At 41.3% G+C, this 27,997-nt stretch overlaps 1 long non-coding RNA gene across 1 annotated transcript in view; it reads left to right on the forward strand.

Annotated features, from left to right (window-relative positions):
- The first annotated feature begins 3,208 nt into the window (after window positions 1-3,208).
- LOC144768071 (uncharacterized) overlaps window positions 3,209-27,997 on the forward strand; it is a 78,506-nt gene continuing 53,717 nt past the window's right edge. Inside the window, exons 1-2 of the long non-coding RNA XR_013598461.1 lie at window positions 3,209-3,229; window positions 4,180-4,209. This is a non-coding gene — a long non-coding RNA (uncharacterized LOC144768071). The remainder of the gene's footprint in view (window positions 3,230-4,179; window positions 4,210-27,997) is intronic.

The following is a 27,997-nucleotide window of genomic DNA, read 5'->3' on the forward strand; positions in this document are numbered from 1 at the left end:
CAAAAGACTCTTTATGTTGTTGAGAAGTTAAGAACTGTGCATTCTTACATTCATAGAGAAAGTTCACAGTGCACTGTTTTTAGAAGCAAATGCAGGCAGAGAAAGTAGACTATAGACCGAGGAGGACAGTATCCTGTAAGCTCACTGTTTCTTGTCCTACTGCTGTTCTCAGATGGAATCCTACAATGTGCTAACTTCTCTCATTATAGCCACAGTCACCCAATTACCAGCATTAGTCGCATCACCAAAACTCACATTTTTAGCAAGAGATATTTTCTGATACGTGGTTCTATTCCAAACCAATAGCCTTGGCCATATATTCTCCACAATCAGATTCTCCCTGTAAACCTACACACTAGTATAATTCAATATGTTTGCCTTATCCCCAGACATCATATTTTAATACATTTTTATATTTACCCAATTTAAATGTGCAGCACCTTAAGGAAAACATGCATATTAGAAACAACACTCTTTATAATTATTATTATTATGATTTTTTAATCAGCTAAACAGTGAAATAAAACCTCAAGTATTTTGTTTGAAATCAGCACTCTTAAGACCTTTTTCAAAACAGACGTAAAACTGGGATCAGCCTTCTGGTATTTTTCAAGTCTGAGAATTGACACTGTTCATTTAAGAGATTATGAATCTACAATATTTCAACATACTCTTCCATGCCAGTCAGGCAGTTCCTTTAGTCAGACTCACAGTGAATAATGCTCTATGATACCATACAACAAATAGATATCCTTGAATGACTGTCCATTGTTCTTCTGATTTAAATTTAACAGCCAGAAATCCATGCTTCAAAAGAATGATTTCCACATGGAATCTACAGCCAGTTTACCATGTCATTTCTTAGAAAAGAGTGATCATAATTGCGGGATATTGTAACCTGTTTACTGAGTCTCTCATTATTTTGTTTCTGTTTCTTGCTAGCATTAACATCAGAAATCACTGATGAACCAAGTAAGTATTTTCAAATATTTGCTGAAATGTCTTAATGATTTGAGTAATAAAGAGTTGTACCCACTTACTTTCAGCAAGTAAATTCAGTGTCCACACTTTATGGCAGGGGCACAAGCCCAAGTCTAGACTATTGGCAGAGGAGCTCAAATGCATCCATTCTGATTGTTCCTAATCTCCAGTCAACACCCAGAAGCAGCCTGACCATCTGTTTCTGTTCTCTCGACATGGCCAAGCTCATCCATCAGACAGCATCAATCAAGTATCCAAAACTCACAATTTTAGGACAAGAACCTTTCACGAGTTTTTTAATTCACCCCTAAATCCCACAATTTAGTCATAAAGCTCTTCACGATAGGACTCTCTCTGCGATCCTACAGATTAGAGTACCCTTATTCATGTTTTGAACCCCAGACCACTTGTTTTAATACATTTATTTCAAGTTGAAAGTACAGTAACTAAATGAAAATATATATATTACAAACATCAGTTTGCATCTTTTTTGGTATTTGTTTAAAACTATATAGCTGAAAACTAAATCAGTTCTAAAGTGTTTTGTATGAATTCAGCAGTTTGATAAGCTTTTAAAAAACAAAGAAATTGGGAAATGACCTGCTGGTATGTATTATAGAGTAATAACAGACCCTGCTCATTCAAGACATTTGAAAATTGCACTTTCCCAAGATACTGTTCACAGCCAGGCAGGCAATGTAAACTGTAAAAACAATTTCAAGGATTTTTGTTACATTACCAGTGATATCAGAACACCTCAAGGCTATTCAGAGATTCACCGAGAAGGCCTCAAAACAACATTACATTTGGGGTTTGTTTAAACATACAGGTTTTCTACCATTAGAACTCTAAACCACCAACTGTATCTAGAGATCACTGCTGGTTTCTTTTGGATCTTTATGAGTTCCATTCTCCGGCCCCCATGCCAGAGGCACATTCTATAAAAATATCAAAGCTTGGATGGCTCCTTATAGCTAACTTCACCGCCAGATTTTTCTTTTTTTTGAGAAATAGGATTAAGATGATACTTTTTACTTCTGAAAAGCAAAAATGTGTCCCAGACTTTATACAAATGTTCTGTCATTAACTTTCTTATTTATAATTGTTCCTATTCAATTACCATGACTTCCATGGCTGATGCAAAGGTGCATCTTCTCATGCTGAAATTCGAGTGTCACTTTAGGTCTTCTGACTCCTGCTAATATATCGGCCAAGGCAGAGCTAACCAAGTGCCCGTTATTGGAAACTGAGCAGTTTGTACTGTTCAAATGAGGAGGCAGAACTGCTGTGTATGTGGAACTGTAATGTTGTCTATTTAAGGTAGTTGTCCTGCACCCACATAGATCTGCATAAGCAGCTTTCTCTCTAGAAACACAGAACATTATCCATAGCTCTATTGAGTTCTGATAATTCATTTGCACATACTAAAACTAACCCTGCTTATACGACAGATTAGTTTGATTTTACCACACTAACTTACAGGATGGCAGCAATGCAGAATAATGGTAGTACCATGCATGCAGTTCAGGTCAAGGAAAACAAAGAAATAAAGATACAGAGCAATGTCCTTGAAAGGTTGAGTGTTTATGTCTCCGTAGAAGATGAAGACTAAATCAAGGTAGAGAAATCTGGATGTAATTATGAGTGTGTATACTTATAAAAAATGAGGGAAAATAATATTTGGCAGATCCAGCTTTAGTTGCAGCTATTATTATATAATTCATACTACTCATCGTTATCTAGGCTAGCGTTGGTTCATTGCCAAAAGGAAAGAGTTCTATTTGCATTGTCTTATCAGTGAGACTCAGTTCAATCCTAGAATGACAAGATTGGTTAGTCATATTTTGAACTAGCAGCCAAGATGATGAAAAGTTGATGAAGAGAATGCACATCTCATACATCAAAGTTTGTACTGATAATCCTAGGGTCCTAAAACTGTCCTCAAGATCAGTAATGATGGTGAGAAACATTAGTAATTTCCTTTTGAAGAGATCCGTGTTATACATGGCCCCCAAAATATTTTAAAACTGATTCTACAGTGTCGGGTCTGATGTACTCATGATTGCCAGAGAGCCATTTTCCCATGAAAGCGTACAGTAGAGAGATATCACAGGTTCTAGAGCAATAAGGCAAAGTCATTTCTTTGATAAAATCTATCGAAATTATTGGATTTGGTAGCCTGCATTTTGACTCAGAATATTGCTTCCATTTTTCCTAGCATCACCAACTGAAAATACACTTGAACCAAGTGAGTACCTTGAACGTTGACAAAAGAATCTTTATGTTGTTGAGAAGTTAAGAGCTGTGCATTCTTACATTCATAGAGAAAGTTCACAGTGCACTGTTTATGGAAGCAAATGCAGGCAGAGAAAGTAGACTATAGACCGAGGAGGACAGTATCCTATAAGCTCACTGTTTCTTGTCCCCCTGCTGTTCTCAGATGGAATCCTACCATGTGCTAACTACTCTCATTATAGCCACGGTCACCCAATTACCAGCATTAGTCACATCACCAAAACTCACATTTTTAGCAAGAGATATTTTCTGATAATTTGTTCTATTCGAAACCCGTAGCCTTGGCCATACATTCTCCACAACCAGATTCTCCCTGGAAACCTACACACTAGTATAATTCAATATGTCTGCCTTATCCTCAGACATCATAGTTTAATACATTTTTATATTTACCCAATTTAAATGTGCAGCACCTTAAGGAAAACATGCATATTAGAAACAACACTCTTTATTATTATTTATATATCAGCTAAATAGTGAAATGAAACCCAAAGTATTTTGTTTGAAATCCGCATTCTTAAGACCTTTTTCAAAACAGTACTAAAACTGGGATCAGCATTCTGGTATGTTCCAAGATTGAGAATTGACACCGTTCATTTAAGGGATTATGAATCTACATTATTTCAACATACTCTTCCATGCCAGTCAGGCAGTTCCTTTAATCAGACTCACAGTGAATAATGCTCCATGATACCATACAACAAATAGATATCCTTGAATGACTGTCCATTGTTCTTCTGATCTAAATTTGACAGCTAGAAATGCATGCTTCAAAAGAATGGTTTCCACATGGAATCTACAGCCAGTTTACCATGTCATTTCTAAGAAATGAGTGATCAAAATTGCTAGATATTGTAGCCTGCTTACTGAGTCTCCCATTATTTTGTTTCTGTTTCTTGCTAGCATTAACATCAGAAATCACTGATGAACCAAGTAAGTATTTTCAAATATTTGCTGAAATGTCTTAATTATTTGAGTAATAAAGATTTGTACCCACTTACTTTCAGCAAGTAAATTCAGTGTGCACTCTTTATGGGAGGGGCACAAGCCCAAGTCTAGACTATTGGCAGAGGAGCTCAACTGCATACATTCTGATTGTTCCTAATCTCCAGTCAATACTCAGAAGCAGCCTGACCATCTGTTTCTGTTCTCTCCACATGGACAAGCTCATTTATCAGACAGCATCAATCAAGCCTCCAAAACTCACAATTTTAGGACAAGAACCTTTCCTGAGTTTTTTAATTCAGCTCTAAATCCCACTATTTAGTCATAAAGCTCTTCAAGATAGGACTCTCTCTGCGATCCTACAGATTAGAGTACCCTTATTCATGTTTTGATCCCCAGACCACTTGTTTTAATACATTTATTTCAATTTGAAAGTACAGTAACTAAATGAAAATATGCACATTACAAACATCAGTTTGCATCTTTTTTGGTATTTGTTTAAAAAAACTATAGCTGAAAACTAAATCAGTTCTAAAGAGTATTTGTATGAATTCAGCAGTTTGAAAATCTTTTTAAAAAAAAAGAAATGGAGAAATGACCTGCTGGTTTGTATTATAGAGTGATAACAGACCCTGCTCATTTAAGACATTTGAAAATTGCACTTTACAAAGATACTCTTCACAGCCAGTCAGGCAATGTAAAGTGTAAAAACAAATTAAAGGATTTTTGTTACATTACCAGTGAGATCAGAAGACCTCATGGCTATTCAGAGATTCACTGATCAGGCCTGAAAACAACATTACATTTGGGGTTTGTTTAAACAGACAGGTTTTCTGCCATTAGAACTCTAAACCACCAACTGTATCTAGAGATCACTGCTGGTTTCTTTTGGATCTTTATGAGTTCCATTCTCCGGCCCCATGCCAGAGGCACATTCTATAAAAATATCAAAGCTTGGATGGCTCCTTATAGCTAACTTCACAGCCAGATTTTTTTTTGTTGGAGAAATAGGATTAAGATGATACTTTTTACTTCTGAAAAGCAAAAATGTGTCCCAGACTTTATACAAATTTTCTGTCAGCACCTTTCTTATTTATCATTTTTCCTATTCGATTACCATGACTTCAATGGCTGATGCAAAGGTGCATGTTCTCATGCTGAAATTCGAGTGTCACTTTAGGTCTTCTGACTCCTGGTAATATATCGGTCAAGGCAGAGCTAACCAAGTGCCTGCCATTAGAAACTGAGAAGTTCGTACTGTTCAAATGAGGAGGCGGAACTGTTGTGTATGTGGAACTGTAATGTTGTCTATTTAAGGTAGTTGTCCTGCACCCACATAGATCTGCATAAGCAGATTTCTCTCTAGAAACACAGAACATTATCCATAGCTCTATTGAGTTCTGATAATTGATTTGCACATACTAAGACTAACCCTGCTTCTACCAAAGATTAGTTTGATTTTACTGCACTGACTTACAGGATGGCAGCAATGCAGAATAATGGTAGAACCATGCATGCAGTTCTGGTCAAGGAAAACAAAGTAATAAAGATACAGAGCAATTTCCTTGAAAGATTGAGTGTTTATGTCTCCGTAGAAGATGAAGACTAACTCGAGGTAGAGAAATCTGGATGTAATTATGAGTGTGTATACTTATAAAAAATGATGTAAAATAATATTTGGCAGATCCAACTTGAGTTCCAGCTATTCTTATATAATTCATACTAATCATCGTTACCTAGGCTAGCGTTGGTTCATTGCCAAAAAGAAAGAGTTCTATTTGCATTGCCTTATCAGTGAGACTCAGTTCAATCCTAGAATGACAAGATTGGTTAGCCATATTTTGACCTAGCAGCCAAGATGATGAAAAGTTGATGAGGAGAATGCACATCTCATACATCAAAGTTTGTACTGATAATCCTAGGGTCCTAAAACTGTCCTCAAGATCAGTAATGATGGTGAGAAACATTAGTCATTTTTTTTTGAGAGCTCCGTGTTATACATGGCCCCCAAAATATTTTACAACTAATGCAACAGTGTCGGGTCTGATGTACTCATGATTGCCTTAGAGCCATTGTCACATGAAAGCGTACAGTAGAGAGATATCACAGGTTCTAGAGCAATAAGGCAAAGTCATTTCTTTGATAAAATCTATCGAAATTATTGGATTTGGTAGCCTGCATTTTGACTCAGAATATTGCTTCCATTTTTCCTAGCATCACCAACTGAAAATACCCTTGAACCAAGTGAGTACTTTGAACGTTGACAAAAGACTCTTTATGTTGTTGAGAAGTTAAGAGCTGTGCATTCTTACATTCATACAGAAAGTTCACAGTGCACTGTTTTTGGAAGCAAATGCAGGCAGAGAAAGTAGACTATAGACCGAGGAGGACAGTATCCTATAAGCTCACTGTTTCTTGTCCTACTGCTTTTCTCAGATGGAATCCTACCATGTGCTCACATCTCTCATTATAGCCACGGTCAGCCAATTACCAGCATTAGTCACATCACCAAAAGTCACATTTTTAGGAAGAGATATTTTCTGATAATTGGTTCTATTCCAAACCTATAGCCTTGGCCTTACATTCTCACAATAAGATTCTCCATAGAAACCTACACACTAGTATAATTCAATATGTGTGCCTTATCCCCAGACATCACAGTTTAATACATTTTTATATTTACCCAATTTAAATGTGCAGCACCTTAAGGAAAACATGCACATTAGAAACAATACTCTTTATTATTATTTTCTTTTTAATCAGCTAAATAGTGAAATAAAACCTAAAGTATTTTGTTTGAAATCAGCACTCTTAAGCCCCTTTTCAAAACAGAAGTAAAACTGGGATCAGCCTTCTGGTATTTTTCAAGATTGAGAATTGACACTGTTCATTTAAGATATTATGAATCTACAATATTTCAACATACTCTTCAGTGCCAGTCAGGCAGTTCCTTTAATCAGACTCACAGTGAATAATGCCCTATTATACCATACAACAAATAGATATCCTTAAATGACCATTCATTGTTCTTCTGATCTAAATATGACAGCCAGAAATAAATGCTTCAAAAGAATGATTTCCACATGGAAATTACAGCCAGTTTACCAAGTCGTTTCTTAGAAAAGAGTGATTATAATTTCTGGATGTTGTAGCCTGCTTTCTGAGCCTCCCAATATTGTTTCTGTTTCTTGCTAGCATTAACATCAGAAATCACTCATGAACCAAGTAAGTACTTTCAAATATTTACTGAAATGTCTTAATGATTTGAGTAATAAAGAGTTGTAGCCACTTACTTTCAGCGAGTAAATTCACTGTCCACACTTCATGGGAGGGGCACGAGCCCAAGTCTAGACTATTGGCAGAGGAGCTCATCTACATTCAATCTGATTGTTCCTAATCTCCAGTCAACACCCAGAAGCAGCCTGACCATCTTTCTGTTCTCCCCCATAGCCAAGCTCATCTATCAGACAGCATCAATCAAGCCTCCAAAACCTACAATTGTAGAACAAGAACGTCTCCCTATTTTTTTGATTCAGCTTTAACCCCCACTATTTAGTCATAAAGCTCCTCAAGATAGGACTCTCTCTACAATCCTACATATTAGAGGACCTTTATTCATGTGCTGAACTCCAGATCACTTATTTTTATATATTTTTTTCAATTTGAAAGTACACTAACTAAATGAAAATATACATAAAGTATATTTGTTTGAATTCAGCAGTTTGAAAACCTTTTAAAAAACAAAGAAATGGGGAAATGACCTGCTGGTATGCATTACTGAGTGATAACAGACCCTGCTCTTTTAAGACATTTGAAAACGGCTCTCTCCCAAGATACTGTTCACGGCCAGTCAGGCAATATAAACTGTAAAATAATTTAAAGGATTTTTGTTACATTACCAGTGAGGTCAGAAGACCTCATACCTATTTAGAGATTCACTGAGCAGGGCTCAAAAGAACATTACATTTGGGGTTTCTTTAAACAGACAGGTTTTCTGCCATTAGAACTCTAAACCACCAACTGTTTCTAGAGATCACTGCTGGTTTCTTTTAGATCTTTATGAGTTACATTCTCCTGCAATGAACAAAAGGGGAGGGACAGGGAGGGCTATTTTTACCGGGGTCCAGCGTACAAGCCCTGTAAGTCAGAAAGCAAAGAAGGGTACGCAGTTCTCCACAGACGGTGCTGCACCTCTGAAATGTCACGGGAAGCTGGGAAGAGGTCCCAGACCAGGACATTGAAAGGGAGAGGGAGGGGGAAGTCTCCCTTTCTGGACTAAAACCCTCACAGACCCAGCAAGCTAAGTGTCATGCTTCATCATTTGGGTTTTGCTCCTCGTCAAACTGGTGGTGCAATGTCTGGCGGGCTCCCTAAAAAGGGGCTCTTTGTCGGAGATCTTCTGTCCCTGCCAATTGGTGCTTGGGTGTGAGGGCCCTAGGTGGGGTGTAGATGCTGGTGTGTGGTGAAAGAGTTAAAAAAGGTTAGGTAGTCCACTCTACAATTTTAATGGCGTGGCTAGCTACTTTATTAAAAGGAAAGGGCGAGAGGTTACTATCCAGTGCAAAGATCCAGTGAAGTGCTCTCTACCTATCGGTCAACATGTTTCATGCTCGGTGCTCTAAGTGATGCAATGCAATTCGTCAGGACCTAAAAAATTAAAAAACTATCTACACAGTATGTAAGGCCAATACTACCTAATCCACACGTTATTTTAATGGCAGGCCAGGGGTCCTGCCTCTAGTTCCTGGAACCTGGAATCGGGTGACAAAAACAGGGGGTAGATAAGAGAAGAGAGTGCAGCATACGTCAGTTAGACATTAAAATCAATCATAAGAGGAGAATCACTGTAGTAATGGAGGACAAACAGTACTATCTCACTCTTAGTGCACGGCCCGTATGGTATGTGCCTTGGACCAACATAAAAACAACGGTGTAGACGTGGGTGGGTGACAATACTGGTCAAAAGCCAACCATTGCGGTCAACCCAGGATAAGAGACGTTAATGTAGCGAGAATCAAGCTCACCCTACTTCGTTCAAGAGGGTTGCCACCTCGGTCTCCTCCCGTGTAAGGAAACTTCAAGAGTGAGTGCCCTATGCAGCGAATGAAAAAATTAGGGAATAGTGATGTAATCTTCTACTTCAAGTGTAGCCATGGATGCCAAAATAGCGCAATGGAGTCAGGTCCCTTTATGCCCGGCCTCACTCACCCGGCACGTTACCAGAGAAATGTAGAGGAGGGAAGTAAATTGCTTTCCTTGACTGCCCAGACAACACAGTACCCTCGGGGTGAGCCCAGGCCCGCTCACTAGTCTGAGAACCAGTAGGCAAGGTCACCACAGCAACTACGGTGCCAGAGAACATATTGTGGGCACACCGTAGCGGTCACAGAACCATGTCACCTCTCGCCATTCCGAGTGCGGTGCGTCGCGCCTGCAAGCCCTCTTTAACCAAGCGCATCAGACAATTCTCACCGGGATGCAAAGTCAAGTGCCCGGCCGGGTACGTTATCATCCCATATATACATATAGCCTCATTCTCAGTTGCCTGCATGCTGGGTAGAGCGGGGACCGAGAGGGGGGGGCTGACCGCCCGGACGGGGATCCACTTACCTATTGCTCCGCTGGAGCCCACAGTACTCCTACCCACACGTCGGTATCTGCAGAGGAGCCGGAACAATCCACTCTGGCCATCCGATGCCGTATTTGTTTGTTTGCCTGGCGCCAATGCAACACGGTCACGTGGGGAGAGTGCTAGTACTCGTGCATGCGCAACGGGGTTTGTGGGTGTTCCCGTTGGTCGGGGCTGCCACCGTGGGCGTGTATTGTGATATGCAGTCGCCGTCATGAAATGTCAAGGTCAGACCGTGGGGAATACAAAGTGTAACGCAAATGGGTTACCACGCTTGAAACGAGTGAAACTAGATTAGTGGTAATTGTCCATGGCGATGTCAGTAAAATATCTATGCTGTATCAAATATGGGTAGAGACTTGTAATAGTATCGAGCGTCCAACGTACAAATGCTAGTTTAAATATTAAATGGAGGGTGTCCTCGCTGTCGGCCTGCCCTATGGATGAGTCATATGTAAAACTAGCATCCCGTCCCGACCTTGTCCGGGAGCAATCAGGCTTCAGGGCCCCCGCCCGCCCCAGCTCCCGCCCGCCCCGACATTGTCCGTGGGTCCCCCGGAGTAGTAGCCCGTCCCGACCTTGGCTTCAGGGCCCCCGCCCGCCCCGACATTGTCCGTGGGTCCCCCGGAGCCTTACCTCATCCGCCGCACCTCCCCGCGCTCCTGAGTTCACCGGTCCGCCGCTCCTCGCCGCTCCTCCCCTCTCCTCCCCGCCTGTCCATCGCTCCTCCCAGCCTGTCCGCCGCTCCTCACCGCTCCTCCCTGCCTGTCCACTGCTCCTCCCCGCGTTCATGTCCACTGCTCCTCCTCGCGCTCCTGGACGTTGCTCCTCCCCGCGCTCCTGATGTCAGCACGCACGTCGCGGCCGGCGCTACTTCCATGGGACTACTTTTTTTTTCTCGTAAATTTATATAGCCTATGTCCATCTGCACACCCTGGCAATTTCAACGATGTATCGGGTGTGTGGATTGGCGCTGTGGTTCCCGAGTTTACCCGCCTCAAAGGTTTAAAGTTCTTCCTTTATAGTAGTAGTATAGATTTCCACGCCAGTATTCTTTGAAATCTTGCTTCCCCTTCCTCTGTTTTCTACCTCATTTGGTAGGAAATTTGTCTCTATTAGTTAAATAATCACTGCTAATGCCTGTTCCAGACTACAGGCCATAAGTTTGAATCCTACCAAGGCCAACACAACCTTCCATCCTTCCGAGGACAGTCAACTGAGAACCATTAAATCTGTGAAAAGAAGAACTCATTGATAACAGCACTTTAAAATGACAAAATGGTGGTATGGATAGCTAAATAAAAATAAGTTGGCATTATTTTCTCTCACACAATCTCCTGTAAGGGTTTGAGCAGATTCTCCAAGGGCCGTCAACTCAGTGCCATATATTATAATGCTTTGGGAATGAGCGACTGTCACTACCAGTGTGCCCAAAATTCTTCAATGGGTGGCCCCATGCAGCCCAAAGACTAATGACGATCTCGATATCGATATGGGAGACTCGGGTGTACCATATCACATTCTGTGGGGGGGGCAATCATTTTGCACTACGCCACTGGCTTTCCTCTCAGTGTAATTGTGTTGTGGGCTAATCTCCCATCACTGCTCAGTGGTCTGAGAAGATTAGTCCTTCCTGCTCAGTTGCAGCAGGGGGGCGAGCAACAGCTGTGACTGCATGTTAGAGTCTGTGGTTTGCAGTATAACCCCCACACACAGAAAAGTGACAGGAAAGAGCGGTAACACCTCTGCTGCTACAGACGGGCATTATGAAGATCACACAGTGCTATAGTGTACATCTGGACAGTGAATTTCGACCAAGAAAATGTTTTCTTCGCCCCGATTGCTGCTGGAAATCAAAATGTCCGAGGAGCAAGTGGGACATAAATGTTCATACATTTAAACATGCGCACAGCTGCCTAAGGGGTACTAATTCATTAGGCCCAGGGCAGAACCAGTTAATTATAATCTGGGTTAATTGAACTGTGTGGCGGGGAGTTGACTTCATTTGATGGCAAGAAAAGGCAAACGATGCAGCATAATGCATCGCATTTTGTGATAGTATTACTTCGTTATTACAATTCTTAACACTGTCTGCGCGTCGGTTTTACTTCATTAAGAAAAGTTTAACACCCTGATATAGCAATATTCAAGAGAAAGGTGACCAGTCAAACTTTGTGAGGGGCCTTCCATTACATTGCAACTTGTAACCACACTTTTAGTCACTGTTGATCGGTGTGAGCTACAAACAAAACATTATTTTTGTTAAAATCTTCAGATTATGCAGCAGTTGATGGATAATGTGGCAAATGTGGCAAACGAAACGAAAATAGCATGAGTGCAGTGACCATGATTATAAGCACTTGCACAGGAAGACTCTCCTCAGACCCCCAAAACGCGAAAAGAGGTGTGCAGAGGGAGGCCTAGCTACGAACCTTACCCGAGTTTTGGAAAAAGAACAGCGAAGCACGTCTTTTCCTAGAAGCAAAACTCATGTGCTCTACTCCCATTCTTGTAGTGTTGGGTCAGGTAAGAGCAATGAGTGGTTATATGACTGGATCTACAAATCATTAACGTGTCCTACACATTTCTTCTTGAGCCATGAGTACTGCATACATTCAAGCGGAGCTCCCGGTCTCTGCAGGAACCAACAACACGTCATTAATAATTACGGCGCAGAGGCACAGCACTGATGTCAGCACGCACGTCGCGGCCGGCGCTACTTCCATGGGACTACTTTTTTTTTCTCGTAAATTTTTTAAATAACGTATATTTTTTTAATTTATATAGCCTATGTCCATCTGCACACCCTTACAATTTCAACAATGTATCGGGTGTGTGGATTGGCACTGTGGTTCCCGAGTTTACCCGCCTCAAAGGTTCAAAGTTCTTCCTTTATAATAGTAGTATAGATAAAGGAGACATTGGTATGCCACAATCTTGTGTCTGCGAATCAGACCGAGGGCCTAGGAAGCCGGGGTGTTTGTGTGAAGCAAGCGCCATTTTGCAATGTCTTAAGGTGATGGCGCAAAGTGTTAGTTGACACCCTGGATGTTTAAAAGTGGCTAATGATGTACCTCTGCCATTCTCAGTTATCAGGGGTTGAGTGTCGTTCCATAGGTTTATGTACTGAAGCGGGTGTACATTCTCCTGCCCCCATGCCAGAGGAACATTCTATAAAAATATCAAAGCTTGAATGGCTCCTTATAGCTTACTTCACCACCTGATTTATTTTTTTGAGAAATAGGATTAAGAGGATACATTTTACTTCTGAAAAGCAAAAATGTATCCCAGATTTTATACAAATTTTTTGTCAGTAAAAAGTTTTTACTCATCATTTTTCCTATTCGATTACCATGGCTTCCATGGCTGATGCAAAGGTGCATCTTCTCATGTTGACATTCTGATGTCACTTTAGGTCTTTTGTCTCCTGCTAATACTTTGCCCAGGGTAGAGCTAACCAAGTGCCTGCCATTGGAAACTGAGCAGTTCCTACCGTTCAAATGAGGAGGCGGAACTGTTGTGTATGTGGAACTGTAATGTTGTCTATTTAAGGTAGTTGTCTTGCACCCACATAGATCTGCATAAGCAGCTTTCTCTCTAGAAACAAGGAACAAGATGGCGTCGGCGTGAGCAGCAGCAGCAGCGCTCTGTGATACTGGGCAGTTCCCGACATTGAAAAATGCTTTTCTATACTTCTGCACTGTTTTCATAGACCGTGACACAGTGATTAAGACTCCTGTACCACTATCCTTAAGTGGCTTTGCACATTGGATTCAAAACTATTCTATCGCCGCCGCCATCTATTGAGTGACTGTTGCGGCCTGACATCAGCGAGCTGTGCCGTGCCGCACCGGGTTGCCCTGAGGGTATCAAGGAGGAGAAGAGCGTATCACCGTTTTGCAAGGTACTACACTGGGCACTGAGCTACACGGACAACACGGGCGATTGGAGTAATTGATCGGACTGTGAGCTGTCAGAGCAGTCGGAGAGAGAGCCCCCCTCAGCGGTAAATTAACTTTGACATTTGACATTATGGCATTGCACTACGCTGTACGTGCACTGTACTGAGCATGGAAAATACTGAATACATCTAAAGATTTGCGGTACTAGGTAGGGTAGGGGAATGCACCGACTGGAACTCTTCAAAACTGTTTAATAGCGTTAATAGCGGTATGCTATATTACTTATCTCCATCTCCATTTCCATCTCCACGGAACGCCCTCTGATTGTCTCGATGCTTCACTTCTCTTGCCTCTTACCACTTGCTTCATCGTTTCCCTTTTTTCTTTGGAAAGCCACTGACTACTCGTTTTTCTTTTTGAATTAGAGCATCACAGGGGGAAAACTTGAGGGAGATTCGAGGGTTGAGGACGGTTCTAAGGTTCCCTCACCAACTGCAAAATCAGTCTACAATCGTCGACATAGCTTTCCCTTCTCTACCCTTCTCTACCCTTGGCTCACCTCCGAGGTGCCGTCCTCCCGTCCTCTCTGAACGGCTTCCACACACGTCATCTGCAGACTCGAGAGACGGCCTTTTTAGCCTCACGCACGTTGCGTGTCCCACGTGTCTCGTTGCCAGGGGGACGGACAAGCTGCACAGAAGAGGAAAAGGGAGGGGGATATGGAGAGAACTGGAGAGAAGATCTATCCAGAGAGGCAGAGGTGCAAGGGAGCAAGGGGGCGAATGATTTACAGAAATAAATTGAATTCCCAGGAGAGGGGTTGCATTGAGCAAGCTTATACTGGAAGTCGAAGTCGAATTACAATTAGAACAGACACTGGAACTCGAGCTACTGCTCCATTGGTCTCAATTTTAATAGCTCTACCTACCTCATCTTCCCTATCTACAACAACGCTGTATGCGGTGCTATCTACATTATCTACATTATCTACAGCATTTATATTAACATCCAGTATCTCTGTGAAACCCTGGGGGAGGAAGTCTTATGCTCTCATCACTGGCATAATAGGAATTTCAAGCAATATAAACACTACAGGAATTACAGGCTCCTTACATAGTGAACAAAACACGTATTGGAGGAAGACTTTTCACAAAGGCGGTCAGAGGAAACTTAATACAGATTTGAGAACACACTACTACTGGAGCAAGAAAAAAGCTCAAAGGGGGACTCAGAGGGGGCTGCAAAAGCTTGGAAAAAATCGGACTTGGACCTCCTTGACCGTCACAACATCCCAGTCTATTGCGACGACTACAGCTATGGAAGGAGGTGTAGGAGAAGAAAGAGGGGACGGAGGACAGAATATACAGAAAACTCGGATAAAATCAGCAGACAATATCGCCCTAAACAAGGAAAGGATGGGTGAAGAGGGAGAACTACCACCCGGATTGACAACAACACGTCAAGAGGCAGCATACACAGAGACAGATAAAGAGCACATCATAAATCAAGGAGACCGCCAGAATTTTGAAAAAACGGAAAACGAGTTGGCACCCACACTGCATACAAATAGCAGACATAGAGGCCCTGAGACTAGAGGAGTCAGAGCAAAAGAGAAAGAAAGAGACCTGGTAAAAGACCAGGCAAGAAATGAGACTCAAGAAAAGGGAAAAATCCAAGATAAAAACGTTGAAAAAAAACTGGAAAAGGAAAAAGCTAAACGAAAGGAGAGGGAGAAAGAGAAAGATCAAGAAAAGGAGAAAGAGGCGGCTTGCAATAAAGAGACAGGGGGTGAAACAGAGGAAGATGCCAAACTGGAACTATTGGCCAAAAAAGCTCAGAGGCTACAGACTATAAAAATTTAAAAAGCCACTGCAAAGAATACCGCCCTATCTGCAACATCCCAGCCAAGAATCTCCAACATATTCAGCCCCCTGCCCAGGGATTCATAGAATGATGTGCCAATAACTGAAAATATGTCGACTCAGAACCAGAGGCAGACCAAGAACACTAATAAGGGGAATGAAAGCTGCAAGGATTCTCAAAGTATTCCCCCAACTAATCTGGAAGAAAGACTTACTATAGGTCAAGGCGAAGGTATCAATAATGCTGATCGCAATATGAGCAGCACAGAGACATTGGCACCCTCAGGAATGGGCATAATAACGTCTAACCAAAGAGAGCAATACCAACAAATTGACCAAAAAAACTTGAATCCAAAAATGGACTCACATCCCTCTTCCGACACTCAAGTACCTTCAGCCGGGAATGAACGGCGCCTCTCTCATCACTCTCTCTCCGACTAAAACTCCGACTCTGATCTATACGAAACAGGGATGTCTATCTCAAGTGACTCTAGCAAAGCCAGCAATTCAAGAGAATCAAGCGCGCAAAGGGGCACCGTATCTATGGAGATCTCTGGTCCTAATGATTCAGGATCAGACAGTGAAATCAATTTCAGGGAAAAAGCGAAAAAAAGAAGTGGGGGGAAAAAAACCAAAAAAACAAAAAAGAACAACATTTTTTGAATGAAGAAACCACAGATCCTGGTAACAACTCGGACTACACCAAAGATAGGCCTAATTTTTCTCGTAAAAGCCCAAGGACTAAATCAGTGGGAGAAGCATCAGGCCATAATGCTGAAATACAAGAGAATAAAGACTTGTCTAAAAAATCGAAAGAACCCTCGCTGAGCTAGGTTCTCAGCTCAATTAAAATCTTTCATGAGGATGTGAAGAAAGACAGCCAAAGGAATCATATTGCTATCGAAAGATTACAAGGAGCAGTGAAAAAAGTAGGTAGCATCTGCTCTGAAATGTCCAAGAGAATGGTAATGGTGGAAACTCGCACCGAAAATCTTGAAACAGACGTTGTTTAGCTGCAGAAAAAGGAAAAAGATCAAGACGAAATAATAAGGGATCTCATGGCCAAAGTAGAAGATCACGACAATAGATCCAGACAAAATAATCTAAGGTTTCTTGGAATCCCAGAAAACTTTGAGGGAGAAGACGCAAGAGGGGCAATGATCAACATTTTAAAAACGTCATTTCCTGAATTGGAAGCCTGGGACTGGGAAAAGGAAATACAGCGGGCCCATCGATACCCAATGATGCTAGCAAAACGTCCTAACAAGCAAAATCAGTATCCAAGGGCAATGCTGGTCTACTTCGGCAATTTCCTTCTCCGGGAAACAATTTATGACCTTGCGAGGCCTAATACTCAACGAGAACATAAGGGGTTCAAATTCTTTGCCAGACCGGATTTCGCACACGCAACAGTAGAGCGAAGATGGAAAATGCGCCAGCTAATTGAACCCTTTCAGAAACTTGGAGCAAAAGTATATTTGCAAAACCCGGCACGCCTGAAAGTCATATATAAGAACTCCACAAGAAGCTTTATCAGTGAAATACTGGCGGAGGACTACCTGCATGAAATCTCAGGGACAGGATCCAGTAACCATGTGAAACAAGATAAACTTGATAAAAGGACTGAAAGTAGAAATAGATAAGCGGAATTAACCATTTTTTGTTATGTATTGACCTAAAAAATATTCTTTAGGGAAATGTGGATAATTAGTAAGTTAGATGACCAGGTTAGGTAAATCTAAAAACTGAAACAAATCAGATTATCTAGGTCATGATTTAAATGTAACTAGATAAGCATACTAACTATTTTAAGAAAATTAGCCCAGATCACTGGGCCCGCTTTCGCGGACGTCACACCCCTGGCCGAAGCAGGACCAGGTAACCTTCAAATGTGGTGGTGGGTGGGGGGAGGGAAAAGAGGAGGGGGGAAGGTTGGGCAGGTCAGATACATCTCGGGTAAACTAGTTAGTGAATGGAAAGGAAAAAACTCACAAAATCAATACAAAAAGAGATATATAGATGGGGATGTTAAAAATACTGTCATTAAACATTTGCGGTTTAAATGATATCAAAAAAAGACAGATGGTGGCAGTGGGTCTACAGTCAATGGGTGCCAACATAGTATGCCTACAAGAAACTCATATTGAAGGGTCACAATCACATATTTTGAGATCTCTTGGGTACAACGTGATCGCTGCAACAACACAAGGGGGCCGGGTTAGAGAGGTAGCTCTTCTAGCTAAAGGTGCAGGGATTAAATTTAATAGAACACAATCTGATAAATTTGGCAGATGGGTTATTACAGAATTTCAGATAGGGCAATCTTCAACGATGACCATCTGCTCAATTTACGGAAATAATAACGATGACCCTTCAGTAATTAATTATTTATCTAACGAGCTTACCAATTGGCCGCTACCAGTCATAATATGTGGTGATCTCAATATAAATCTTCCACATAACTGGTCAACTAAAGACGATTGGCAATATCGGGGCCGAAAACCAAGGATCTTTAGAGCTATCAAGCAGTTATGTATCACTCATGGGTTGGTAGATGGGTGGCAGATTTCGAACCATAATTCTAATGATCCTGGCTATACTTTTTATTCTAACCCTCACCAGACACATGCCCGGCTGGATTATTTTTTAATCTCCAACTCATTAAAATCGTTATTTAAACTAGAAAAGCTACCTTGTGTCCTCTCGGATCATAACCCCCTGGTATGTACAGTTGATACAGCTTCTTTAACCCAGAAACAACAAGACTGGACATTTTAGAGATCTGCGCTACTTGAGAACGAATACTGCAATCACATGAGAAGCTGGATTCTTGAGTTCCTAGCAATAAATAAAGGAAGCACAACGGTAAACTTTGTATGGGATGCCCTAAAAGCAGGAATTAGGGGAGAAACTATACAATATTCCTCTAGGATTAACAAACGTGCTAGAGAATCCCTAAGACTGTTACTGGACGAATTAAAGAGGGTGGAAGAAGATCTTATAAGGGTGACAAGTGGTCCCTCCAATATAGAGGAAATAGATAATATCCAGCAACAGGTTGCAATAGCCAGAGCATCAATCACAAATGAATACACTATTAAGGCAGTAAAAAAAGCTACAGCCCATCGCGAAAAAATGTATGAAGTTAGCGAAACAATGGGGCAGCAGCTAGCTATACAGATGAGACAGCAGACCGCACAGAATGTCATACTCGAGATCGATGACCCGACAGAAGGTAGGGTAACTGACTCAGGGAAGATCAGAGAAGCATTCTGGCGCTTTTACAGTCTACTGTATACAGAGGAGGGAGAAATAGACCAAGACATGACTACCGAATATTTAGAAGCAGATACCTGTAAGCAATTAAACGTAGAAGATCAGGAAAGTCTAGAAGAGCCCCCCACTCTTGATGAAATAATAAAAACAGTGAAGGATCTCTCCCGTGGGAAGGCAGCGGGACTAGATGCTATCCCATTAGAATTTTATATAGCATTTCTGGACCCACTTCAAGAAATACTGTTAGATCTATGCCTACATGTATTTAGAGGAGGACAGCCTCCAAATTCATGGTCCAGGGCAAAAATTGTGATATTTACGAAAAAAAACAAGCCCCCGGACCAGATGGGCTCCTATCGCCCTATTAATCTAATAAATGCTGATTCAAAAATATATTCCAAACTACTGGCTAATCGTATTTCAACAATTATTCATAAATTCATATCCAATATCCAACACGGCTTTATCCCCGGGAGAGAAACCACAAATCATACACGGCGGGTAATCAGCTTATTCGACAGTACTCAGGTGGCAGGAGACCCGATGGTGCTAATATTACTCGACGCCGAGAAGGCTTTTGACAGGGTCTCCTGGCAATTCCTCTGGCAGGCCATGTCCCGGGTGGGATTCAAACAGGTTTTTATACAGGCAATCCAAAAGTTATATAATAATCCACGGGCCATGGTAATGGTTAACAAGTGCCTTTCTAAAGAATTGATAATTACGAGAGGAACTAGGCAGGGATGTCCTTGTTCCCCATTGTTGTTTGCCATCTATATTGATCCGTTTATTCGTAGACTGGAAGGCAGTAGGAACATAGCCACTATATCGACACAAGGCTACCTAACAAAAACCCTCGCTTATGCCGATGACATTGCCATCGCAACGTCCAATCCAAACTTGGTTATGCCTACTATTGAGTCAGAGGCCAAAACATTCGGAAAAGTCTCAGGGTATGCACTAAACCAGGGAAAAACCCAGATTATTATTAATAATAACTGTGATATGACGGACTCGCGTATAATAGAATCTGCTACCTACCCAGGGGTGACCATCACATCTGACTTAGAAAAACTTGTCGACTTAAATCTGAAACCCGCATTGAATAAAATGCAGAAAGATCTCCACCGTATTAATAATTTACACCTCTCATTGATTGGAAGGGTCAACGCACTAAAAATGGTCTACTTTCCAAAGCTACTGTAAATATTCAGAGCTATTAATCTTGAAATTTCAGACCGTTGGTTTAAGACAATGGAGCGTATCTGTACAAAGTTTATCTGGTCATACAAACAACCCCGCCGTTCATACAAACTGCTGACGCTCCCCAAAGAAAGAGGAGGTCTAGCGCTCCCAAATCTTAAAACATACTACTGGGCAACAGTCTTGTTATATAATCAGGAACTCTTCCATCTCGAGGGGATAGAGGTAGGGGAAGTTAATGAGACCCCATCAATTCACCGAATAATACTGGGGGATAACAGCACAGGCTATCTGTGGAGATATCTATTCGATAGCTATCACAAAAAAGTGAGATTAAAAACGCTTATAGGAGTGTTTAAGGTATGGAAATCTGTGAGGAAGATGGTAGGTTTAGGTCATTTATCCTATGATACACCAACTCAAAATAATCCCTCCCTACCGGAAATCTTTAAAGATAGCTGTATTAATAGGTGGAATGCGGTCGGGATCACTCATCTGGGATGTTTTTTCTCCTCAGAGGGGCTACACTCATTTGGAACTTTGAGAGATAAGTTTCATCTGGAATGGAAAGACTTCTTTAAGTATCTACAGATTAGAGACTTTTTGTCAAGACATACAATGAATGGGAGAGATTATCATGTGTAAAACAGACATAGCCTACATTTTAAGCCACTCACAGAAAAAGTTCAAGATCGGGGAGGTATATTCTCTATTACTGAGATATCTTACGGATGATATTCAAAAAATCATCCAGAAGTGGCAAAGTAAAATCTCGATCTCCTCTGAGGAATTTGAACACTCATATGGGTTATCTCAAACGGTCCTCATGTCTACTAAACTTCAAACCCAATTCTATAAAACATGTTTTTTTATGTATTATACCCCGGACAAAATATCCAAATGGGGTAGTGGAAGAGGTACATGTTGTTTTCGATGCAATCTACAAAATGCGGACTGTATACATATTCTTTCTTCCTGTCCAGTTTTAACTCCTCTTAAAACAAATATTGCACGTTTTCTGACTTTGATCCTTGGAATAACGATTAATCTATCAGATGAAACTGTAGTTCTGGGTGTTACAAACCCTGCTAACCACAAAGCCGGTCGCGAATTGATTTTTATCTCGATGGCCGTAATGAGAATATGTATAGCCTCGGCTTGGCTAGATCCTATAGCCCCATCATATCAACAATGGTTTGCAAGATTGTTAGCTATTTTTAATTTAGAGATGCCTGATATACAAAATCAAAGGCAGGAAGAGTCAGATTAAAGGACAAAAAATCTGGTCTCCCTTAATAGATTGGTCTAAAATGCAATGATATATACAGTAGTAACCAGATTGTTTTGCTTAAACAGCAACTCAACTTTGCAATTTCACGAAATTGAATGTTAATGCATCAACTTAACTTGTAAATTTTCCTTTTCAGTATTGTTTTGTATAGCTTTCAATGGTTTTCAAGTGGCCAATTTCTTGTTTTTCTGATCTGCTCGACCGGGGAGGGAGGGACGGGGTCTGTGTTTTCTGTTGTATTGTCTTTCTGTTAAAAAAAGATTTAAAAAAAATTTAAAAAAATAGAAACACGGAACATTAGCCATAGCTCTATTGAGTTCTGATAATCCATTTGCACATAATAAGACTAACCCTGCTTCTACAAAAGTGTGTTTGATTTTACCGCACTAACTTACAGGATGGCAGCAACGCGGAATAGTGCTAGTACCATGCATGCAGTTCTGGTCAAGAAAAACAAATTTCCTTGAAAGGTTGAGTGTTTATGACTCTGTAGAAGATGAAGACTAACTCGAGGTAGAGAAATCTGGATGTAATTATGAGTGTATATACTTAAAAAAAATTATGTAAAATAATATTTGGCAGATCCAGCTTAAGTTCCAGCTATTCTTATATAATTCATGCTAATCATCGTTATCTAGGCTAGCGTTGGTTCATTGCCAAAAGGAAAGAGTTCTATTTGCATTGCCTTATCAGGGAGACTCAGTTCAATCATAGAAAGACAAGATTGGTTAGTCATATTTTGAACTAGCAGCCAGGATGATGAAAGGTTGATGAGGAGAATGCACATCTCACACATTAAAGTTTGTACTGATAATCCTAGGGTCCTACAACTGTCCTCAAGCTCAGTAATGATGGTGAGAAACATTAGTCATTTTCTTTTGGAGAGATCCGTGTTATACATGGCCCCCAAAATATTTTAAAACTGATTCAACAGTGTCGAGTCTGATGTACTCATGATTGCCAGAAAGCCATTGTCCCATGAAAGCATACAGTAGAGAGATATCACAGGTTCTAGAGCAATAATGCAAAGTCATTTCCTTGATAAAATCTATCAAAATTATTGGATTTGGTAGCCTGCATTTTGACTCAGAATATTGCTTCCATTTTTCCTAGCATCACCAACTGAAAATACACTTGAACCAAGTGAGTACTTTGAACGTTGACAAAAGAATCTTTATGTTGTTGAGAAGTTAAGAACTGTGCATTCTTACATTCATATAGAAAGTTCACAGCAAATGCAGTCAGAGAAAGTAGACTATAGACCGAGGAGGACAGTATCCTATAAGCTCACTGTTTCTTGTCCTACTGCTGTTCTCAGATGGAATCCTACCATTAGCTCACTTCTCTAATTATAGCCACGGTCAACCAATTACCAGCATTAGTCACATCACCAAAAGTCACATTTTTAGCAAGAGATATTTTCTGATAATTGGTTCTATTCCAATTCTATAGCCTTGGCCTTACATTCTCACAATAAGATTCTCCATAGAAACCTCCACACTAGTATAATTCAATATGTGTGCCTTATCCCCAGACATCATAGTTTAATAAATGTTTATATTTACCCAATTTAAATGTGCAGCACCTTAAGGAAAACATGCATATTAGAAACAACACTCTTTATTGTTATTTTTTTTTATCAGCTAAATAGGGAAATAAAACCAAAAGTATTTTGTTTGAAATTAGCACTCTTAAGATCTTTTTCAAAACAGAAGTAAAACTGGGATCAGCCTTCTGGTATTTTTCAAGATTGAGAATTGACATTGTTCATTTAAGGGATTATGAATCTACAATATTTCAACATACTCTTCCATGCCAGTCAGGCTTTTCCTTTAATCAGACTCACGGTGAATAATGCCCTATGATACCATACAACAAATAGATATCCTTGAATGACCATCCATTGTTCTTCTGATCTAAATTTAACAACCAGAAATACATGCTTCAAAAGAATGACTTCTACGTTGAATCTACAGCCAGTTTACCATGTCATTTCTTAGAAAAGAGTGCTCATAATTGCTGGATATTGTAGCCTGCTTGCTGAGTCTCCATTATTTTGTTTCTGTTTCTTGCTAGCATTAACATCGGAAATCACTGATGAACCAAGTAAGTATTTTCAAATATTTGCTGAAATGTTTTAATGATTTCACTAAGGAGTTTTACCCACTAACTTTCAGCAAGTAAATTCAGTGTCCACACTTTATGGGAGGGGCACAAGCCCAAGTCTAGACTATTGGCAGAGGAGCTTACTGCATACAATCTGATTGTTCCTAATCTTCAGTCAACACCCAGAAGCGGGAAACATCCTGTACCACGCAACTTTTACCACGCAGTGCTTTTACAATGCAGGTTTTACAACGAAAACCATTACAACGCATTGCACTGGGGGGCGCTCTAGGATAAGTAATAGTTTAATTTACTATCCAAAACCTTCCCTACTATCCACGGGGACTGGAGTTGGAATATTAATTTTAACTATTCACTATCCAGCACCCCCCAAAGCAATGCGTTGTAATGGCTTGCGTTGTAAAACTTGCGTTGTAACAGCATGCGTGGTAAAAGCATGCGTTGTAACAACGTACATCCCCCAGAAGCTGCCCGACCATCTGTTTCTGTTCTCTCCACATGGCCAAGCTCATCTGCCAGACAGCATCAATCAAGCCTCCAAAACTCACAATTTTAGGACAAGTACCTTTCCCGAGTTTTTTAATTCAGCTCTAAATCCCACTATTTAGTCATAAAGCTCCTCAAGATAGGACTCTCTCTGCAATCCTATAGATTAGAGTACCTTTATTCATGTTTTGAACCCGAGACCACTTGTTTTAATACATTTATTTCAATTTGAAAGGACAGTAACTAAATGAAAATATACATATTACAAACATCAGTTTGCATCTTTTTTGGTATTTGTTTAAAAAAAGTATAGCTGAAAACTAAATCAGTTCTAAAGTATATTTGTATGAATTCAGCAGTTTGAAAAGCTTTTAAAAAACAAAGAAATGGGCAAATGACCTGCTGGTATGTATTATCAAGTGATAACACACCCTGCTCATTTAAGACATTTGAAAATTGCACCTTTCCCAAGATACTCTTCACAGCCAGTCAGGCAATGTAAACTGTAAACAAAAATTAAAGGATTTTTGTTACATTACCAGTGAGATCAGAAGACCTCAAGGCTATTCAAAGATTCACTGAGCAGGCCTCAAAACAACATTACATTTGGGGTTTGTTTAAACAGACAGGTTTTCTGCCATTAGAACTCTAAACCAACAACTGTGTCTAGAGATCACTGCTGCTTTTTTTGGGATCTTTATGAGTTCCATTCTCCGGCCCCCATGCCAGAGGCAGATTCTATCAAAATATCATAGCTTTGATGGTTCCTTATAGCTAACCTCACCGCCAATTTTTTTTTTTTTGAGAAATAGGATTAAGATGATTCTTTTTACTTCTGAAGAGCACAAATTTGTCCCAGACTTTATACAAATTTTCTCTCAGTAAATATTTAATTTAGCATTTTTCCTATTCGATTACCATGACTTCGATCGCTGAGGCAAAGGTGCATCTTCTCATGCTAAAATTCTGGTGTCACTTTAAGTCTTTTGACCCCTGCTAATATAACCAAGTGTCTGCCATTGGAAACTGAGCAGTTCGTACTGGCAAATGAAGAGGCGGAACTGTTGTGTATGTGGAACTGTATTTAAGGTAGTCGTTCTGCACCCACATAGATCTGCATAAGCAGCTTTCTCTCTAGAAATACGAAACATTATCCATAGCTCTAATGAGTTATGATAATCCATTTGCACATACTAAGACTAACCTTGCTCCTACGAAAGATTAGTTTGATTTTACAGGACTAACTTACAGGATGGCAGCAACGCAGAATAGTGTAAGTACCATGCATGCGGTTCTGGTCAAGGAAAACATAGTAATAAAGATACAGAGCGATTTCCTTTAAAGGTTGAGTGTTTATGTCTCTGTAGAAGATGAAGACTAACTCGAGGTAGAGAAAACTGGATGTAATTATGAGTGTGTATACGTATAAAAAAGGATGTAAAATAATATTGGGCGGATCCAGCTTGAGTTCCAGCTATTTTTATTTAATTCATACTATTCATCGTTATCTAGGCTAGCGTTGGTTCACTGCCAAAAAGAAAGAGTTCAATTTGCATTGTCTTATCAGTGAGACTCAGTTCAATCCTAGAATGACAAGATTGGTTAGCCATATTTTGACGTAGCAGCCAAGATGATGAAAAGTTGATGAAGACAATGAACATCTCATACATCAAAGTTTGTACTGATAATCCTAGCGTCCTAAAACTGTCCTCAAGATCAGTAATGATGGTGAGAAACATTAGTTATTTTCTTTTGGAGAGATCCGTGTTATACATGGCTACCAAAATATTTTAAAACTGATTCGACATTGTCGGGTCTGATGTACTCATGATTGCCAGAGAGTAAGTATGGGCCCAAAATCCGTTCCGCTCGCGAAATTAGCGGATTTTCGGCACAATCCGCGAATCTTGCAAAATTGCCGCTAAATTCGCAAATTCGCTCGCGGGCAGATTGTTATTTTTGTGACCTGGAGGCTGCTTTCTCCTCATCTGCTGCCCTGCTCGCTCTCTGACCCTTACAAGAGGCATGAGAACATGCAAAGAAGCCCCGGGTAACTCTCTGCAACCATGAGTTTCTCGAGCGCAACCCCCGTGTAGTTCCTGTGACCAGGAGGCTGCTTTCTCCTCATCTGCTGCTCCGGTCGCTCTCTGACCCTTACAAGAGGCATGTGAACACGCATAGAAGCCCTGGGTCACTCTCTGCAGCCATGAGTTTGTTGAGCGCAACCCCGTGTAGTTCCTGTGACCTGGAGGCTGCTTTCTCCTCATCTGCTGCCCTACTCGCTCTCTGACTCTTACAAGAGGCATGTGAACACGCATAGAAGCCCTGGGTCACTCTCTGCAGCAATGAGTTTCTCAAGCGCAACCCCGTGTAGTTCCTGTGACCTGGAGGCTGCTTTCTCCTCATCTGCTGCCCTACTCGCTCTCTGACTCTTACAAGAGGCATGTGAACACGCATAGAAGCCCCGGGTCACTCTCTGCAGCCATGAGTTTCTCGAGCGCAACCCCCGTGTGGTTCCGGTGACCAGGAGGCTGCTTTCTCCTCATCTGCTGCCCCGCTTGCTCTCTGACCCTTACAAGAGGCATGTGAACATGCATAGAAGCCCCGGGTCACTCTCTGCAGACATTAGTTTCTCGAGCGCAACCCAGTGTAATTCCTGTGACCAGGATGCTGCTTTCGCCTCATCTGCTGTCCTGCTCGCTCTCAGCCCCGTACAAGAGGCATGTGAACATGCATAGAAGCCCCGGTCATTCTCTGCAGCCATGAGTTTCTCCAGCGCAACCCCCGTGTAGTTCCGGTGACCAGGAGGCTGCTTTCTCCTCATCTGCTGCCCTGCTCGCTCTCTGACTCTTACAAGACGCATGTGAACACGCAAAGAAGCCCCGGGTCACTCTATGCAGCCATGAGTTTCTTGAGCGCAACCTCCGTGTAATTACGGTGACCAGGAGGCTGCTTTCTCCTCATCTGCTGCCCTACTCGCTCTCTGACCCTTACAAGAGGCATGTGAACACGCATAGAAGCCCCGGGTCACTTTCTCCAGCCATGAGTTTCTCGAGCGGAACCCCCGTGTAGTTCCGGTGACCAGGAGGCTGCTTTCTCCTCATCTGCTGCCCTGCTCGCTCGCTGAGCCTTACAAGAGGCATGTGAACACGCACAGAAGCCCCGGGTCACTCTCTGCAGCCATGAGTTTCTTGAGCGCAACCCCCATGTAGTTCCCTTGACCAGGAGGCTGCTTTCTCCTCATCTGCTGCCCTACTCGCTCTCTGACCCTTACAAGAGGCATGTGAACACGCATAGAAGCCCTGGGTCACTCTCTGCAGCCATGAGTTTTTCAAGCGCAAGCCCCGTGTAGTTCCTGTGACCAGGAGGCTGCTTTCTTCTCCCCTCTTGCCCTGCTCGCTATCTGACCCTTTATACACAAGAGGCATGTTACTTGACACGCATAGAAGCCCCGCCCATTTGACCCCACGCCACACACTAGCGGTATCAAACGTCTTCCCGCCCTTTCCCAACTATGAAGGACAGCTCACTCAAGGGACCTCGGCGCCTTTTGGCGCGGTGGCAAAGTTACAGGCACACATGGTCAGTGGAGACAAATTTTCTGGCCCTTTTTGCAGCTGCAGTGTAGGAAAAGCACTATACATTTACCCAACGAGAATGCCCTTACTGATTAGCCAGTAGAAAGTACTCCAGTTGAGTAGATGGAAATCGCAAAAAAATCTGTGATTTCGCAGGAAAATCCACAAATTTGCGGACTTTTTTCCGATTTCGTGTCAATTCGCAGACCGCAGATCCACAAAATTCGCCCATACTTACCAGAGAGCCATTGTCCCATGAAAGCGTACAGTAGAGAGATATCACAGGTTCTAGAGCAATAATGCAAAGTCATTTCTTTGATAAAAATCTATCATATTTATTGGATTTGTTAGCCTGCATTTTGACTCAGAATATTGCTTTCATTTCTCCTAGCATCACCAACTGAAAATACACTTGAACCAAG

The sequence above is a fragment of the Lissotriton helveticus genome, chromosome 7 (assembly GCF_964261635.1).
Source record: "Lissotriton helveticus chromosome 7, aLisHel1.1, whole genome shotgun sequence".
Classification (NCBI taxonomy): Eukaryota; Metazoa; Chordata; class Amphibia; order Caudata; family Salamandridae; genus Lissotriton; species Lissotriton helveticus.